Below are 18,832 nucleotides of genomic sequence, written 5' to 3'. Positions count from 1 at the left end.
GCTCATGGGCTCTCTATCTCAAATAAGTAAAATCTAGACCAAATGTACAATGCCAAACTCTAACACTCCTAGAAAATACCAGAGAAAATCTAGATGACCTTGGGTTTGGTCTTGACTTTTTAAGATACAACACCAAAGCACCTATACCCTATACCTATATAGGTAGGTATAACCTATACCCTGGGCTGCATTTAAATTAAAAACTTATGCTTACAAAATACATTGTCAAGATAATAGAAGACGGCCACAGACTGGGAGAAAATATTTTCAAAAGATATACCTGATAAAGCACTTTTATCCAAAATACATGAAAGATGCTTAAAACTCAACAGTGCCCCCAGAAAATAAAACAATTCAAAAATTGGCAGCTCTGGAGAGACCTCTCACCAAAGAAGACACACAGATGGCACGTGGGCATTTGAAAAGATGCTCCACACATCTTTAGGGAATTGCAAATCAAAACAGTGAGATACCACTACACACCTATTAGGATGGCCAAAATCCAGACCACCGACTTAAGCTTGGAAGCATAAGAGATGTCCTTCAGCAGGTGAATGGATAAACTGTAGCATATCCAGACAACAGAATATTCTTCAGCACTAACAAGAAACAAGCTATCAAGCCACGAACAGAGACCGGAGAAGCTTAAGTGCATATTCCTCAGTTAAAGAAGCCAACCTGAAAAAGTTACATACTGTATTTTCTCAATGACAGGACATTTTCAAAAAGGTAAAACTGTGGAGAGAGTAAAAATGATCAGTGGTTGGGAGGACAGGGAAATGAATAGTGGAGCATGGAGGAATTTTTAGGCAGTGTAACTATTCTCTATGATACTACAATGATGGAAACAGGTCATTAGACATTTGTCAAAACCCAGCAAATGTAACACCAAAAGTGACCACCTAATGTAAACTCTGGACTTGGGGAGACAGAAGCATGTGATTGTAGGTTCATTCATTATAAACAAATGTTCTACTCTGGTGTGGGATGTTGGTAGTGGGGGGAGGCTCTGCATGTGTGGGGATAGAAGCCATATGGGAACTCTGTACCTTCCACTCAACTTTGCTGTAAACCTAGAATTGCTCGGGGGGGGGGGGGGGGGGCGGGTGGTGGGAATCAACAGTCCCATGAAAGTCCAGAGAGAATTGATGATTCCTTTCTTTCCCTGAAGGTAGCTTTACAAATGTTGCCAGCAGGGCTCTAGTTCTAGAATTTGCTGTGGAAGACCTCAACAGAGACGCTTATATTTTGCCCAACATTTATGAGATTCCATATTTTATGAGTTCTACTGCAGTGCTGGCAGGACCTTGGAGAGCTCCCTAGGTGTTTTCCCTGGGAAATCCAACCATCCCCAATTACAGCTGCCAAAGGCAGGCCAAACCGGCAGCAGTCATGGAAGGGGACACATTGCCCTTATTGTCCAGATGGGAGCACTATTTAAGCTCTACAAGTTCCCACAGGTAATAACAGTTCAGAGTCTCCAGCCTGTGAAAGAAAGAAATCGAATTGGTACATTCCCCATTCAATGGCATGGTTAAGACATGACTTAATCATAAGTCTTTTTGATGAAGAGTGTGGAGAAGATTAAAAGTAAAAATACAAGGAGGAAACCAAGATATTAAGTTGACCTGAGCAAATACTAGTAACATCAGGGCATTCTGTCAGCACTTGAGTTCCATAAAGAATCTTATAAGATTCTTTAAGTTCACTGGTCATAATGAACTTCATGTTTTGATATCCATTATAAAACATATTCCTTTTGTCACACACACACACACAATCTTCTGGGGCACCTGGGTGGCTCAGCTAAGTGTCGGCTTTCAGCTCAGTTCGTGATCTCCAGGTCCTGGGATCCAGCCCCATACTGGGCTCCCTGCTCAGTGGGGAGTCTGCTTCTCCCTCTCCCTCTGCCCCTCCTCCCTGCTTGTACTCACTATCTCAAATCTTTTTTTAAAAGATCTGTGATAAGGGTCTCACTCATGTCTTTTTTCAAGCCCAGCAAGTATCCTTATGATTGTTGTTTTAAGTTCTCCATCAAGTATGTTTCCTATATCTTGTTTGCTTAGATCTCCAGTCATGGCTTTATCTTGTTCTTTCATTTGAGATGAATTCCTCCATCTTGGCTTTTTGTCTACGTCCCTGCCTCCTTCAAGGTGGCCTCTTTTCTCCCTTTAGTTATGGAGTTTGTTCTGTCAGTCTTCAGGCCAGTTTCAGGCCAAATGGGGTATTTGGGAGGATTTGATAGTTATCTAGTTGTGTTCATGGGACAAGACCAGCCTAGGGTCCTCCTAACTTCACCACCATCTTCCTCTCCTGAAAAAAAATAATCTCTAATATTCTAAGACAAGGAGGTAGGTTTGTATCTTACAGCCCAGCACCTGCTGGAGCTCTACCCTCCTAGAATGATCATTCTAAGGGTTTCACCTTCCTTGATTACAATTAAAGAGATGTTCTGTGTGAATAATTTATAAAATTTCTCAATGGAGTATTTAAAATTAGACACTGTGTGAAAAGCAATTTCACGAAGATGGTTCCCAGGCACTAGAGAAAGACCGGTCTACAAAAAGCTGACAGAAAGGTTATTTAGCTTTTAAAAAGATTATATGCCAATGGGCAGAGAAACAATTTGAAGATACAAAGATGCTCTGAACGAAAAAGGAGAGGTAGTATCTTTTCCTTTTAACACCAGAAAATTAATTTTTCAATCTGCACTAACCCTTAGTCCTGAAGATGATTCAATGACCCCCTCTGCCAGTTCCTCTTCAATATTACCCCCCACCCAATTCAGCCATGCTTTCCTCCTCTCTGGAAGTCCGCTCTAGGACTCCCAGCTGACTTCCCCTCCTTGTGTTCTCATCTCAGTTTCCTTACTTCAGGGGGACCCCCACTCTCTGCCTGGATCCCCACCTCACTGACTCCTGGAAGCTCTGCAGACTGAGCCAGGTAGTCGCAGGGACCCCAGCCTGCTTCCTGCCTCCAGACACTGTCCGTCCTCCTTTTGTCCAGTGTCTAAGACATTCAGATGATGTCATTCATCTGGCTTTTTACTTGACACTGGAGGGGGTCTAGATCTTGTTATTCCATCATAGGCAGAAGGGGAAGCTCAGAAAGAATTTTGAGGTCAATTCTTGATTCCTAACTTAGATTTTTTTCTACTTTAGTTCTTAGCATCCATAAGGTAGATTATTCTCAGTACTATATTTTAACAGATTCATAGGCAAGGCATTATAGGGTATTTTGTGCAAAATTATGTTTAAGTTAGAATTTTTGTATTTCTGTCAAGAGTCACCTAACACAGAAGGGAAGGAAAAAAAAAAAAAAACAAGGCGGTCCTTCTGGTTACAACAAACTAGCAGCTACTTTTGGTTTTCTCAGTATTTCCGGCCCCAGCCTCAGGGCCTTCAGCAGCCCCAAGTTCCCCTCCCAGCATGCAGGGAAGCTCTGAGGATGACAAGTCTGTGACTTTGTGGGCAGAGTCAGAGCTCCAGGTACACAAAGTCCTGGTGATATAAAGGTGAACAAGGCCCCTCAAAAGGACTGTTAATATTCCCTGAAACCAAGGAAAATCCCTTCCTGACCAATAATCAGTTAAAATCCTTTAAACTGTTCTGAAGGTTTTCAGATTCTATACATTCATTATTGAACAAACAATATCAAGGCACAGAGATGCTTTCCAATATGCCTGTGAGTAGAGACATTGGATGTTACTTCTAGTGATGCTGGTTCCAGTCTTCCCATTTAAGTATTTCTCATCTTCCACCAGCAGACATAAAGGCATGTGTGGGCCTTATCAGTGTAGGAGTCTCTGAAAACCACTCACATATACAGAGTGATATGCCAGGGTGTATCCACATTTCTCTATCCTTTCCAGGCCAGTCCTTGGAAGAGACTAGGGAATCCAGAGTTTCCTACAAGACTGGGGAATGCTTGGAAATGAGTTTCATCTTGAAGAAGATCACATCCTGACAAGGACAGTTGCCCTCCCAAGCCCGGGGCCATAAAGAGCTGGGAACAATGTTCCCAGATGCTGATGACTTTACAGAACTTACTCTGGACAATACGCACAGCCAACAGTAAACCCTAGCCCATCCCTGTGGAGAAGGCTTGCAGCAGACTCTGGGCCTCAGGTAGGTCTCTTCTATATTCAACTTCAAGTGACCAACAAGGGCTGGCCCAGCCACCACACTGTGCCCTAAGCAGGGTGAAGAATTATGAGACCAGAGATTGCCCATGGTCCCGTCTTCAGGAAACTGGACAGGACTTAACCCACTGAGCTTGCCCAAAGCTATGGTGCTGAGGACCTTTGCTGCCAACCTATTCAGAGGCACCATGACCCCCATGGAAGGCAAGTCCAAGAGGCAGTGATCCAGGGAGAGGGTTTGGGCCACTTAAGCCAGTCCTGAAGGGGTCTGTTCCACTCAGAAATTCCCTGAGCACACAGTCACCTCCCACTTCCCAGAACTGGCTCCAGGACTGGCCCATCCATGTTCCCAAGGGTCAAGCCCTGGGTCCTCCCCACAAGTAAACTGTATTGAAGACACTCAAGTACTAAGAAGGGTTTCATGAACTTTGAGTTCTGCCTGGTCATCCCTGCACCCATTTCCTGTACTTCTGCTGGCAAACCTCAGGCCCCAGCAGAAGATGTGGATCCCTGCTAACTTTGGTCTTGAATTTAGAGACCATTTAAGTGTGGTCTCTTCTGCACTCAAGACAGTGGAAAAAATCACAGTTCCATATACACAGGATTCCTTCCCTTCCATAACCCAATGTCATAAAAAAAAAAAGTGAAATTGAACAAGATGGCCCTCATTTCTTTCATCCTGGTGATGGTGGCTTGGATGGAACCCAGAATTATATTGAGAAAAAATGATAGAGACCAAGGGACATAGAAGGAGTGCAGATTCCAGGTGCCTTGAGATCTACCATTCTTCTCTCCCTCCTATCTTGTTTGAATCATATGAAAATGAATGTCTTTTTCCACTATATAGGTCTCAGCTTACCTAGTCTTTCTGTTGAAAAACTTGTACACAACCCATCACACTTCTATTACCAGTTAAAAAGTCAGTGAAGATGAATTAAAATTATAATCCTTTAACAAATACACTTTTCCGTGAAGATGATAAGCTTTCAAAGAGTTGCTAGAGGGTACCCATGAATGGCAACATTTCAAAGGAACATCCTTGGGGACAGGACACTCTGTGTAGTGTATCTAAGGCCAGACAGAGACTCTCTGCTAGAAACTAATGAGGTGGGCAGTTCACCCACAGATTAGTCAGTGACTGGCATGGCCGTAGGCACATCTGCTGGGACCTGAGAGCAGCCACCTGCCGGAGCTCCTCCTCCTGGTGGAACAGTTCATTCTCAATCTCTTGAGTTAAGGTCAGGCCCTAGTCCTCTGCCCCAAGTTGCATAGATTCTTAAAACTCTCTTCTATTTCTCAAGGGAAAAAAAAAAAAAACCCAGAAAAACCTGACCAACTGAGCCCTTTTAAGCTGAACTCTCCCACCCTGATTGTGGATTGGAACCACTTGGGACCTTCAGATCCCACCTGGATCATCACATCAGAATCACTTAAGAAGATGCTGTGACAATGCCCACAATAACCAAACTATGGAAAGAATCTAGATGTCCATCAACAGATGAATGGATAAAGAAGAGGTGATACACACACACACACACACAATGGAATACTATGCAGCCATCAAAAGAAATGAAATCTTGCCATTTGTGACGACATGGATGGAACTAGAGGGTATTATGCTGAGCGAAATAAGTCAATCAGAGAAAGACAACTATCATATGATCTCCCTGATATGAGGAAGTTGAGAGGCAGCGTGGGGGGTTTAGGGGGTAAGAAAGGAATAAATGAAACAAGATGGGATCAGGAGGGAAACGAACCATAAGAGACTCTTAATCTCACAAAACAAATTGAGGGTTGCTGGCAGGGAGGGGGATATGGAGACAGTGGTTGGGTTATGGACATTGGGGGAAGTATGTGCTATGGTGAGTGCTGTGAAGTGTGTAAACCTGGCAATTCACAGACCTGTATCCCTGGGGCTAAGAATACATTATATGTTAATAAAAAATAAAAATTATATTTTAAAAAAAGGTGCTGTGAAAGCCTCTCCAGGCATTTCTAGTCTCCAGCCTGGATGGGACTCCATTACTAGATTCCCCAGCCCCTGCCACACAGTGAGGCAGAAAGGACCAAGGAGGGCCCTCCATCAGGGTAGGCTCATGACATGGTATGCCATGTTCCTCTAAAGGAACATGGATCTAAAGGAGTATACCTTTAGCCAGACTGTGTGTTGGATCACCCACTTTTTACAAACACAAATTCCTGGGCCTCAGGTCCAGGATAATTAAGTCTGAATCACTGGAATGAACTTTTAAAATAGAGAAGTCTACTGAAGCATCAGGGCTGGGGAGCTGTTCTACAGCTGGTTTCACTTACACATACGATCGATCTCACCAAGCTTGGAAACCAGTGGGAGAGGTGGACTTGACCAAAGGGCTAACACTGGAATTTACTAAGAGTTAGCTGAGGTCAAGGACTAAGGGCACAGTGCCTAAGAGGATGTCCTCATCTGAGAGAGTCTTTATGCACAGGGAGACATGACCTGAGCCAGGAGGAGCAGCCAGCTCAATGACTGGCATTGGGGAGTGATGAACAACATAGAAGGAACAAAGTTTCTGAGGTGGTGCCTTCCCAAGTACATTGAGCACACTTTTGCCTCAGAAATATTTGCAGTTGGCACATGGGGCCCAGTGATGTGCTATCACTGCCTTCATCGTGGTCATGTACACCCTCTCTCCCAGTTACCCAATCAGATGCTAGTTTATGGGCTCCTGTAAGTGATTTGGGAGATGTAACCCAAGCCCCAAATCCTTACATTAACCACAGGATTCACTGATTGGCCTGACTCAATCAGGTGGGTGAGACAGAAGTTCTCCTTCACAGTGCAAGATGCCAGGACTCAGAAAAACAGAAGACGGACCCAGATCAGGGCACAAGGGAATGCTGTGACTTATCACAGACCTTCTCACTAGAACAGAGGTCTTGATGCCCAGGGCTCACTCCCTGGCCAGGACACAAGTTCTGAAGGGAACTGTCCTACTGTGGGCTGACCAGCTACTCTGCCTGCATGTGGGATGCATTAAGCTCAATCTCATCCATGTCCTTTGCTACCGGTTGGGGCTCCCCCTGCAGCAGGGACAGCCAGATGTTGAGGGCAACAGCACATTTCCACACTTGAGAATTCTTGACTACCCAAATTCCAGAAAAAAATCAGAGGAAGTGCTAGCTGCAAGGGCCCTAAATGCAGCCATGTTGCTGCCTGGAGATGCGTCACAGGGAAAACTCAAATAAAAATGGAAGTCAGTCCAGGGAGGCAGTGTTCTTTGGGTTTATGGGAAGATAGCTGGATTGTCTCACTTCATCATGCAAGCATTTTTACATTGAAGAACTGTGCTATGCACAGTTATGTATTTTACAAGTGTGGAAATTTTCAATCCTCAAGGCATGTCTGGTGGGTGGTGCTATTACTACCCTCCTTGGCAGAGCAGGGTGGTGGCCTCCTTGATCCAACTGCTCTTCTTAGCTGGGAATAGACTCAGCACTCAGGCTCCAGTGCAGGGGGCTGCTACATGCTCCTCCAAAAAGCCTTCCTGGACTGTTCCAGCAACATTCCTGATGTTAAGGAGACTGTGTTTCTGCTCTGATCTGTGAGCTCCCTCATTCTATTGTGCATCTCCAATGTTGAATTTAGGTCCTAATTATGGTTCTTATCTTATGTCCTGTGCTCAGACTCTCTCTAAATGCTTCACCACAGCAGTCGGGTTTATCAGAGATGTTCTCAAATCCTTCTGATTTCCCCCTCTTGTCATTTCCCATTGTCTGCTTGTAGTGGGTTTTGTGCCTGCTGATTTTAGATATGTCAGCATCAGACATTTTCCTTGTTGGAACTTGGATAATTTGGTGTCCCTAAATACTGGTTTCGTTCTTTGGTGAAGGTGAAGACTGTGAATGAGACTGATTTCACAATTTTTTTTAAATATTGTATTTTGCTTTGCCTCAGATGGTCTGAGCCAGGATCTCCAGTGAAAGAGCTGGAAGAACTGATGGAAAATCCATAGAAGCAAATGCAGAAAGATGAGGATCTTGAATAGGAGGTGGAATTTAAGTTTAAAGCTCTTCAGTGTTTACCATATTCTCTTTAGGAACCACACTCAAGACAGGAATGAGCTGGTCCCACAGGGCCACATGAGCCACAGCAAGGCAGACTGACCCACTATGGAGGCCCAGTCCACACAGAACACAGGGCACACTAATCAGCAAGCTTACAGAGATCCCTTACTACCGGAGACAGGATCCTAGGACCAAGCGAGGGAAAGAAAAAAATCAAGATGAAGAGTAAAGAAGAGCTGGAAAAGAAGAAACCTCCAGAAGCTGAAAAATTTTCAAAGTCATTGAAAATGATATGATCCTCTGTGATCAACAGGCCTTGGGACTGGAGTGGAACAGAGCAGAGGAAAGGGAGCTAGACCTAGACCCAGAAGTGGACCAAGAGAGAAAAGAGGAAATAGGTGGTACAGCTCCTGCATGAAGTGGACAAGGAGCCCATGGACAAGAGTCCATGGTCTGCCGGGGAGTTGAACAATTCCATCCAAAAAAAGTTGGCTGGGCCTCCTGAGTGGGAATGAGATGGAGAAGATAATCTAGACAGGTGGCCCCCTGCTGACCCTCCACCAGCACACAGGCAGTTAGATCCTCCTCACTTCCTCCCCTGTCCTTCGAATGTCTAGCCTGCCTAGTGTCCACACTGTGGGGGCTGCTCTAAGGACATATTTTGGGGAGTATAAGGTGTCGAGAACACTTAAATAGCACGTGTGTCTGAGCCAAGTTAAGACCATTCCATAAACTTCCAGGACTCGTCAGTGGGTATGGAGATCTTTGTCTTGTGGCCATCTAAATAAAGACACATATATATGAAGCTTGTCTTATTAAACCAGCCCACCTACTTTCTGGAGTGGTCTGCCTCCTCCTCAGTCTCTCTCTGCCCTCCAAATATGAGAACTGCTTCAGATTACACCCGTAAAATTCCAAGTAGGTTGGGACCAACAGAAGGCACTAATTATCTGATGAAGCCAGAAGATGAGAAGCAGCTGGGAGATTTCTTTGGCCTGCCCAACAGCTGAGCAGCATGCTGCCAGACACCATGGAGAACTGGGCTATGGAGAGTGACAAGGAGGATTATAGTAGAGTGAATCAGAAGCACAGGAAGCACCCCATCGGCTGCTGAATTGGATACCCATGGTGAGTACAGCCTGTATATGAACAACCAAGGGAATTTGCCCAAGGCTGAATTGCCAGTATGACATCCAGATGTCTGGAGGGCTGAGAACCAGGCACTTCAAGGAAAAGGCCATGTTTGATCCCTGGTGGAAGGCTACTAAAGCAAGTCGAGACCAAGGAACCTGATGGAATTAAAGTCAAAAGCCCAAATAGCTTGTTTTGAGTTCCAAGTCCAAAAACAGTTTACACAAGAAAATGTTCCCACTACTTTATCTGCAATTCCTAAAAGGTTGCTAGGGTTGTTTTGTAAACGTGCATAAATATTTTATTTTACTATATCTTAGTTCCATTAAAATGGGGTAAGCAGCCCATTAAGCATTAGCCTTGAAGGACTTTCCCCCTGGACTTGTTCAGAGTGGATACAGCCCTGGGCTTCAGGCAAAGATTCAGCAAGAAGATATGTGAGGTCTTCATGAGGTTTCCCTAGGCCTCTCTATCTTCTCTGGTCCTCCCATGCAGATGCCACCAACCAAAATCTCACAAAATCTCACTAATTCTTAGGAAAAGCCTGGTTCTGGAGCCCTGCATGGTTCTCACTGTGCCTGTGTCCTGCCTTTCTCCCAGTAGCTGCCAAGGTCCAGCATGATCCACCTCCCCTGTCCATCATCCAGATCTTGGACTTAAAATTAGAACCAAGATCCCAATTCCATTTGAAAGATTTCCATGAACACTTTCTTCCTCAAAACAGTAAAATGACAGAAAATGAAATGTAACTAGATTATCCTTTAGTTCTGTGGTAACAGGGGCTTAGTTTGGATTCAAAAAATAAAGACAAGAGACATGGAGGGACCTTGGCTTCCTAGGGAATTTGGCACTATCACCTTGTCATTATCTGTCCATATTCTTCCTGCACAGAGCCTCCTTTACAATCATCAGCAACCTACACCACCCAGAACCTGATCAAGCATTTATCACTGGAAACAGGACTTTGATTCAGCTTGAGAAAGAAATGAATATCAGAGTTATGAACTCACCACTCCTCCCCCAAACCCAGTGCAGGGAAAACAAGATTTGAACTTGAATCACCTTCCTCTCTACTTGGACCCTGAGGTTCAAGGAATCTCTGAAAAGACAAAGGTCAAGGTACAACTTGGAACTCAGGCTCTGGCAGACTTGGGGTCATACTTCTCCCATTCCTGTCCCCATCCTTCTTGCTCCTTGAAAGATAAGTTACCAAAGAGAACCACATAAATAAGGTGGCCTACTAGTTAGCTACAGACCACAACATGCTTGGCATCTTTCACCTTAATTGGTGAGACCAGACCTAGACTTAGAGGCTGGTTCCTGGGAAGTCAGGCTCCAGACTGGCTGGGGCATTGTGGGCAGATACCCACAGACTCCAGGTACCCAAACATGAGCAGCTATCTGAAACTCTCCTGCAGAAGTTGTACAGAAGGAGCAGCCCCAGGCACCACCGGGGGATCCAGGCACCACCTCCCCGAGACTGTTCCCCTGTGCATGTTGGGGCATCCTGGGTGGGGTTTAGGATACAGAGAGACACTGAACTACTTTTTTCCTTCTACCTGCCACTGGACCCCAGGGACAATTATGCACCATGTATAATAGCATGGAACATGCCTACAGTATCACAGGTTCACCATGGTGCTGTGTTCCACGATGAGTCAGAGTCAGTGACACCCTCTCACCCACCTTCTTCTTGAAACCAGCCAGGATGTATGTGATATCCCAGGGCGGTGGACCTGGCAAATGAACCCTCACTGGGGCTGAGCTGATGCCAACGGGGCTCTTCGAAACCATATGCAAAGAGTGGTACCCTACTTCCCCAATCAGGGTGAGGGGGCCTACTGAACAAACACTAGAGGACCTTCTGGAAGGGGCAACGCCCAAGAAGGTCAGGAAACCCACAGGACCGGTCTTTAAAAACAACCACAGATATCTCACTGGGATCACCCATGCTAGACCAATCATGAGTGAGCTTTCTATCCTATTAGAGAAAATAGGATGCTCCTCTGGCCAAGGAAGAGGCTATAAACAAGCTTTGAAAACACTTTCCAAAAGTGTGCTTATTTCATCCAATATATAGACATGGAGTTTCAAGCAAGATTATAAATGATTTAATTGAAAGTTGTTTGAACATGTGAATCTGGACTCCCCCATCTTCCTCTTGGGCCACAGCACACGCACTCCCAGTATTCCAGTCAAAGCCTCGTTCAGATACAGGTAGGCAAGGACTTGCAGAGAACAACGGTCCACATCCTGGAGTGAATCAAGAGGGAGAGTGGCCTGGCTGGGCTGTACTCAATCTACAGGCAGCCATGGAAACCTACCAGGACATATCCCTGAGGTCCAGAGATAGCTCTCAGCAGAGGGAAAGGGAGGCTGAAAGCCATGGCTGCATTCCAGAACCTTTGATCTCAGCTTCAAGCAAGGAGCCTCCCTTTGGAAAGTGAGTAGCAGCCTGGAAACTACCAACCTCTCCCCACATGGTTGGGAGCTGATGAGCTGACACTGGGTGACTTGAGGCTGAAGAAGCAAGGGGATCCAGAACTTCAGTAAGGTTAAGAGGCAAGTGGAAGCTCTCTGGCCCATGTTCAAGGTCCATCATCAGAAATCCCACTACATCCCAGAGTTCTGTCACACCCAGAAGGCCATTAGCAGACAACTCCATGAACACTGCCTGGAAACATATTGGGCAGGTAACACCTGATTTCCAAATGGAAAAAACAAGATTATTAGCATGTCACCTGCAGTGTATTCAGATTCCAGACTTCAACTTTGAAACCAGCTGTCTTTTCCAATTTCCCCCAAGTGAGTGGGGTGGGTCACATTCCTGGCCCTGTGGCTGCAGGGGCTGCTCTGGCTGAGGGCACTCTGGCCCTGGCTCATACTTTGCTCTGGGCTATGAACGTCAGACATGACTAGGGCCCTTCAGGGGCTCAGGGGAACCCAGCAATTGATGTGTGGTGAGAACCTCCAGGATCCAGCCAGGCACCCAGGGCCTGAGTCTTCCCCAGATCCATCTCCCAAGTTTGCCCCCAAGAGAGGCTCCCAGCTCTCAGGAGCAGGAGCCAAATTCTCCTGTGAACCAGATCTAGAGGCTTTGAGAATCTTGGAATACTGACCCTAATTCCACTAGAGAGACAAGGCCTTAGCATAGTCCTTTGTCATCACGAAGCATTCCTTCCCCAAGCCAGTGTCATAAGATAGTCTGGAATGGAAGCAGACTACTTTCATTTCCGAAGGGTCTGTGGACAAAAGGACGAGACTGATACAAAGCGAAGGTAAAGCAAAGCTTTATTTCACACCAAGCATCGAGAACCAAACCGACCGGCAGGGGCCGCCTCTTACAGAGAAGGCCACCCCTCCCAGCCTCACAGACTAACTTTTTTTTTTTAAGATTTTTTATTTATTTATTGGACAGACAGAGATCACAGGTAGGCAGAGAGGCAGGCAGAGAGAGGAGGAAGCAGGCTACCCGCTGAGCGGAGAGCCCGATGTGGGGCTCCATCCCAGAACCCTGGGATCGTGACCTGACCGAAGGCAGAGGCTTTAACCCACTGAGCCACCCAGGTGCCCCAGACTAACTTTTATAGAGCAAAGGCCATGTGGTTGAGCCTGGCCACACACAGGTGGCCAATGAGATTGCAACACAGAGAAAGTTGCACAGTCATGCTAGGTCACACACGGGTGGCCAATTGAATTACAATTCACCCCATAGTAGCTTTTTTTTTTTTTAATTAATTTTATTTATTTATTTTTAAACTTATATTTTTATCCCCAGGGTACAGGTCTGTGAATCGCCAGGTTTACACATTTCACAGCACTCACCATAGCACATGCCCTCCCCAATGTCCATAACCCCACCCCCACTCTCCCAAACCCCCTCCCCCCATCAACCCTCAGTTTGTTTTGTGAGATTAAGAGTCACTTATGGTTTGTCTCCCTCCCAATCCCATCTTGTTTCATTTACTCTTCTCCTACCTCCTTAACCCCCCATGTTGCATCTCCTCTCCCTCATATCAGGGAGATCATACGATAGTTGTCTTTCTCCGATTGACTTATTTCGCTAAGCATGATACCCTCTAGTTCCATCCACGTTGTCACAAATGGCAAGATTTCATTTCTTTTGATGGCTGCATAGTATTCCATTGTGTATATATACCACATCTTCTTTACCCATTCATCTGTTGATGGACATCTAGGTTCTTTCCATAGTTTGGCTATTGTAGACATTGCTGCTATAAACATTCGGGTGCACGTGCCCCTTCGGATCACTACGTTTGTATCTTTAGGGTAAATACCCAGCAGTGCAAATTGCTGGGTCATAGGGTAGTTCTATTTTCAACATTTTGAGGAACCTCCATGCTGTTTTCCAGAGTGGTTGCACCAGCTTGCATTCCCACCAACAGTGTAGGAGGGTTCCCCTTTCTCCGCATCCTCGCCAGCATCTGTCATTTCCTGACTTGTTAATTTTAGCCATTCTGACTGGTGTGAGGTGATATCTCATTGTGGTTTTGATTTGTATTTCCCTGATGCCTAGTGATGTGGAGCACTTTTTCATGTGTCTGTTGGCCATCTGGATGTCTTCTTTGCAGAAATGTCTGTTCATGTCCTCTGCCCATTTCTTGATTGGATTATTTGTTCTTTGGGTGTTGAGTTTGCTAAGTTCTTTATAGATTTTGGACACTAGCCCTTTATCTGATATGTCGTTTGCAAATATCTTCTCCCATTCTGTCAGTTGTCTTTTGGTATTGTGAACTGTTTCCTTTGCTGTGCAAAAGCTTTTGATCTTGATAAAATCCCAATAGTTCATTTTTGCCCTTGCTTTCCTTGCCTTTGGCGATGTTCCTAGGAAGATGTTGCTGCAGCTGAGGTCGAAGAGGTTGCTGCCTGTGTTCTCCTCGAGGATTTGGATGGATTCCTTTCTCACATTGAGGTCCTTCATCCATTTTGAGTCTATTTTCATGTGTGGTGTAAGGAAATGATCCAATTTCATTTTTCTGCATGTGGCTGTCCAATTTTCCCAACACCATTTATTGAAGAGGCTGTCTTTTTTCCATAGGACATTCTTTCCTGCTTTGTCGAAGATGAGTTGACCATAGAGTTGAGGGTCTATTTCTGGGCTCTCTATTCTGTTCCATTGATCTATGTGTCTGTTTTAGTGCCAGTACCATGCTGTCTTGATGATGACAGCTTTGTAATAGAGCTTGAAGTCCGGGATTGTGATGCCACCAACTTTGGCTCTCTTTTTCAATATTCCTTTGGCTATTCGAGGTCTTTTCTGGTTCCATATAAATTTTAGGATTATCTGTTCCATTTCTTTGAAAAAAATGGATGGTACTTTGATAGGAATTGCATTAAATGTGTAGATTGCTTTAGGTAGCATAGACATTTTTACAATATTTATTCTTCCAATCCAGGAGCATGGAACATTTTTCCATTTCTTTGTGTCTTCCTCAATTTCTTTCATGAGTACTTTATAGTTTTCTGGGTATAGATCCTTAGCCTCTTTGGTTAGGTTTATTCCTAGGTATCTTATAGTTTTGGGTGCAATTGTAAAATGGGATGGACTCCTTAATTTCTCTTTCTTCTGTCTTGTTGTTGGTGTATAGAAATGCAACTGATTTCTGTGCATTGATTTTATATCCTGACACTTTACTGAATTCCTGTACAAGTTCTAGCAGTTTTGGAGTGGAGTCTTTTGGGTTTTCCACATATAGTATCATATCATCTGTGAAGAGTGATAGTTTGGCTTCTTCTTTGCCGATATGGATGCCTTTAATTTCCTCATAGTAGCCTTTTGAACTAGCCTATCACCTTGGTCAGAATTGGAGCCCAAAAGGCGGGGCCCACATTCTTTGGTAGTCAGGGAGATAGTATGTGTGCTTTACTGATTGGATGTCTCCACCTGGCCTGACTCGTCCTTGCATTCTGGGCTCTATTATCTCTCCCTGACCTGACACGTCCTGGGATATGGGCTCTTTATCAGGGGCTGGTCGGCCATATTTTACCGGTTTCCCAGACACGTTTCTAAGTGAGTTCCTCTGGGGGGCAGGGTCAATCTAAGTTCACTGCATAAACAACAAAATGGCTGTTCTACTGAGGGGGGCCTGCTCCAGTTAAATAGTCCCTTACATTTCCACCTTGATGGCCATGATTGGAGGAGAGGGACAGGGAAACCAAGGACTGGGAGGGGCCTCAACTTCCTGGGGCCTTGAGATTATCCCCCTTCTCCCCTGCTTTCTCTTTCATTCTTAGCAGAGGCTCACTGACCTTCAAGGAACAACTTGCACGTCAGAGGGGACAGCTCTTACATCTTGCCTTTGGCATTTCCCAGCCAGCCAGCATCATAAATTCATTTACTAGTATTACACTTTCCTGGCTTATTAACATTGAGCTGAAGTTTCATAAATAATCTCTTATTAGAACATTTCTGTGTCATGTATGTATACCTGTAATTTGGATAGGTCGGGGTCATGCTATGTCTTGCATCAATTTCTCCAATTTCTGGCAAGAAGCGAATGAGCTTTTTTCCCATTTTAGATCCTGACTTGCCCCAATCTTTCTCTTGAAAAGCTGCCCATGTTATTAAGGAGCTTAGTCAAAGTTATCAGGATTCAGCCTTTTGACAAGCATTGCCTTCCTGCCAAGAATAGGAGCTTCATGAGAACCGAACTGGCTCTGTGGTTGCTATAGGGCACCTCTGAATGGCCAGGATCCAAAAATGAACATCCTCATGAACTTGGCCCCTTGGTCTTATGTGTCAAAGCCAGAGAAGGGCTCTTCTAGGACCTAGAGTGAGCAGCCCACCCACAGATCAGTTAGCAATCAGCACAGGCTCAGATACATGGAACCATCTCTACACAGGGGGAGGCATGGGTGGCTTAACCCGATTAGCCCTGAGCGCCAAGTTTTTGCCCTGCCAAGCTGTTCAAAGACTTTCCTCCATGGCACAGAAAAGAACCATCAGCCCCAGGTACACTAGGACAGAGATTCCTCTATCTTAGCTGATAAGTGGGTCTTGTACCTACAGTGGCTCCAGGCTGATACCCGTCCCCAACCCACCACCCACCCAGAAGCTTCCAGGGACAACTGGCTGCCCTTAGATTTTGGGAAGAATCTGAGGAGTCAAGACTGAACAGCTGCAGCTCTGACCCAAGTTCACAGCTGGATGACCCAGATGTCAGACTGTTCTTCCTCACCCTTCTCCCAGAGACCTGTGGGAAGTACCAGCCACCACCAGGGGGCAGTAGAGACATTGTCCAGCTGGAGGGCCAATACTGGAGGAGGCAGAGCTGTCTCTAGTGGAAGATCACGATGGGACTCCCCCTGAGCTCAGTGTGGTCACTGTGGCTGGCCCCCCTGTGCCCAGCCCCATCTCACCTACATTCAGGCTCTCATCACACTCTGAGACACTGTTTGAGGCCATTTTAGCCCGCACCAGTTTCATTCTCTCGGCTCTCATCACATTTCCCCTAAACTGTAGCCTCTGTTGAAACACAGTTTTCCTTATGCCACCCAGGAATCTGAGGTGACGACCTCTCTAAACACTTCCAGTCACTTCCAGGGACTTCAGAGCACCCAGGCTCACCCAGGCACCTAGAGTTCTCACCCACGAAGACCCTCTTTCACTAAAACCTAGTATGTTCATTCACTGCAAGTACTTTGCCTATAAGATAGCACCAGCGCTCCCTGTATTCAAGCATTCAGTCAAGAGCTTAGATGTATTTACACAGAAGTATTTTATTTCTACTGAAAATGTTTTACATTGCAGACACACAGTTTCCCTTACAGTGAGGAAGTGCCATAAGCTTTAAAAGGCAAACACAAGGATTTCCTCACATGTCTTCAAGCAGACAGACAGCCTTAGAGACATCTGAAATGTCACTTCATCAGATGCAACATACCTCCAGAGTCCATCTTAGGAAGATTCTAGAACAGACCCTTGTCCTTTTCCCTGAGCTACTCTGGTATTTTATAAAGAGCTCTTCAGAGTGCACATGACTACCACCCAGGACCTTCAGGTCCTGCTGCTATTTTGGCCCCACCTGGACCAGGTCATTGGACTCACTGAAGAAGGATTTCCCAATGCACAGGAAGGTCCCTCTCCAACTAGTTCTAATCTACAACATCAGTGTGAAAATCCCAGCCCCCTGGAGCAAGGGGAGGTGGGGAAGGACCAACAAGGCCCCTGCTCTCAGGTTCATCTCATGACAGGATCACAATGTTTCTAGGGAGCAAATCTCTACCCAGGCTACATGTAGAAATCACCCAGAGACTTTTCAATAATACAAATCCCTGGGCGCCTGGGTGGCTCAGTGGGTTAAGCCGCTGCCTTCGGCTCAGGTCATGATCCCAGAGTCCTGGGATCGAGTCCCGCATCGGGCTTGCTGCTCAGCAGGAAGCCTGCTTCCCTTCCTCTCTCTCTGCCTGCCTCTCTGCCTGCTTGTGATCTCTCTCTGTCAAATAAATAAATAAAATCTTTAAAAATAATAATAATAATACAAATCCCTGGACCTCCATCCAATATTCTTATGTTTGAAGCACTGGGACAGACCTTGGACAAGAGGAGTTGACTGTAGCATCAGGGCTAGGAAGTTATTCTGCCAAGTGAATTCACTTGTGTACATGATCCATGAGCTCATGGAGCTTAGATAGCAGTGAGACAGGGGCTTGATCAAGGAGTTACACTGGGATTTACTAAATGTTGGTTGAGGTCAAGGACAGACTAAGGGGGCAACACCTACAAGTGGCACCATCTGGAAGGCCTTCCTGCACAAGGTGACTGGCACCTCTGTTAGGGGAGGGAGCCAGCTGGATTAACAGAACCGGAGGGTGACATGCAACTAACAGAAGGAGGAGAGCAGGAAGGTGCTTGGCATACTCACAATGGTATAGGACATCAGTAAGGCTGGACATGTAATGCATAAAGTAATGCACAAAGACCAGCATGATCAGTCAAGTGGATGTGGGAGAAACCACTGTTCTGAAGAGTTAAACAAGAAGGTGTGGTCCACATACCAGCAACCACATAAGCAGGGTCCCCATCAGAATGCTATGGCAAGGGGACGCCTGGGTGGCTCAGTTGGTTGAGCAGCTGCCTTCGGCTCAGGTCATGATCCCAGCATCCTGGGATCGAGTCCCACTCCTTGCTCATCAGGGAGCCTGCTTCTCCCTCTGCCTCTGCCTGCCATTCTGTCTGCCTGTGCTCGCTCTCTCTCCCTCTCTCTCTCTGACAAATAAATAAATAAATAAAATCTTTAAAAAAAAAAAAAAGAATGCTATGGCAGGGGGAGGAGAAAGATGGCAGAGGAGAAGGGACCTAAATATTGGGTCACAGGAGTTCAGCTAGATAGTTATCAAACCATTCTGAACACCTACAAACTGAACAAGAGATTGAAGACAGGAGCAGCAATTCTTGGAACAGAAAAGCAACCACTTTCTGGAAGGTAGGACGTGCAGAGAAGTGAATCCAAGGCTACAGGAAGATAGGCCGCTGGGGGAGGGGCCAGCTCC

General features: G+C 45.6%; 1 pseudogene; it reads right to left on the bottom strand.

Annotated features, from left to right (window-relative positions):
• The window catches only part of LOC125101227 (mitochondrial fission regulator 1-like), a 62,593-nt pseudogene extending 45,827 nt beyond the window's left edge, over positions 1 to 16,766 (bottom strand).
• Between the last annotated feature and the right edge of the window lie 2,066 nt (positions 16,767 to 18,832).

The sequence above is a fragment of the Lutra lutra genome, chromosome 5 (genome assembly GCF_902655055.1).
Source record: "Lutra lutra chromosome 5, mLutLut1.2, whole genome shotgun sequence".
NCBI lineage: Eukaryota > Metazoa > Chordata > Mammalia > Carnivora > Mustelidae > Lutra > Lutra lutra.
The sequence above is the reverse complement of the archived record's forward strand: the minus strand, read 5'-3'. Positions and strand labels throughout refer to the sequence as shown.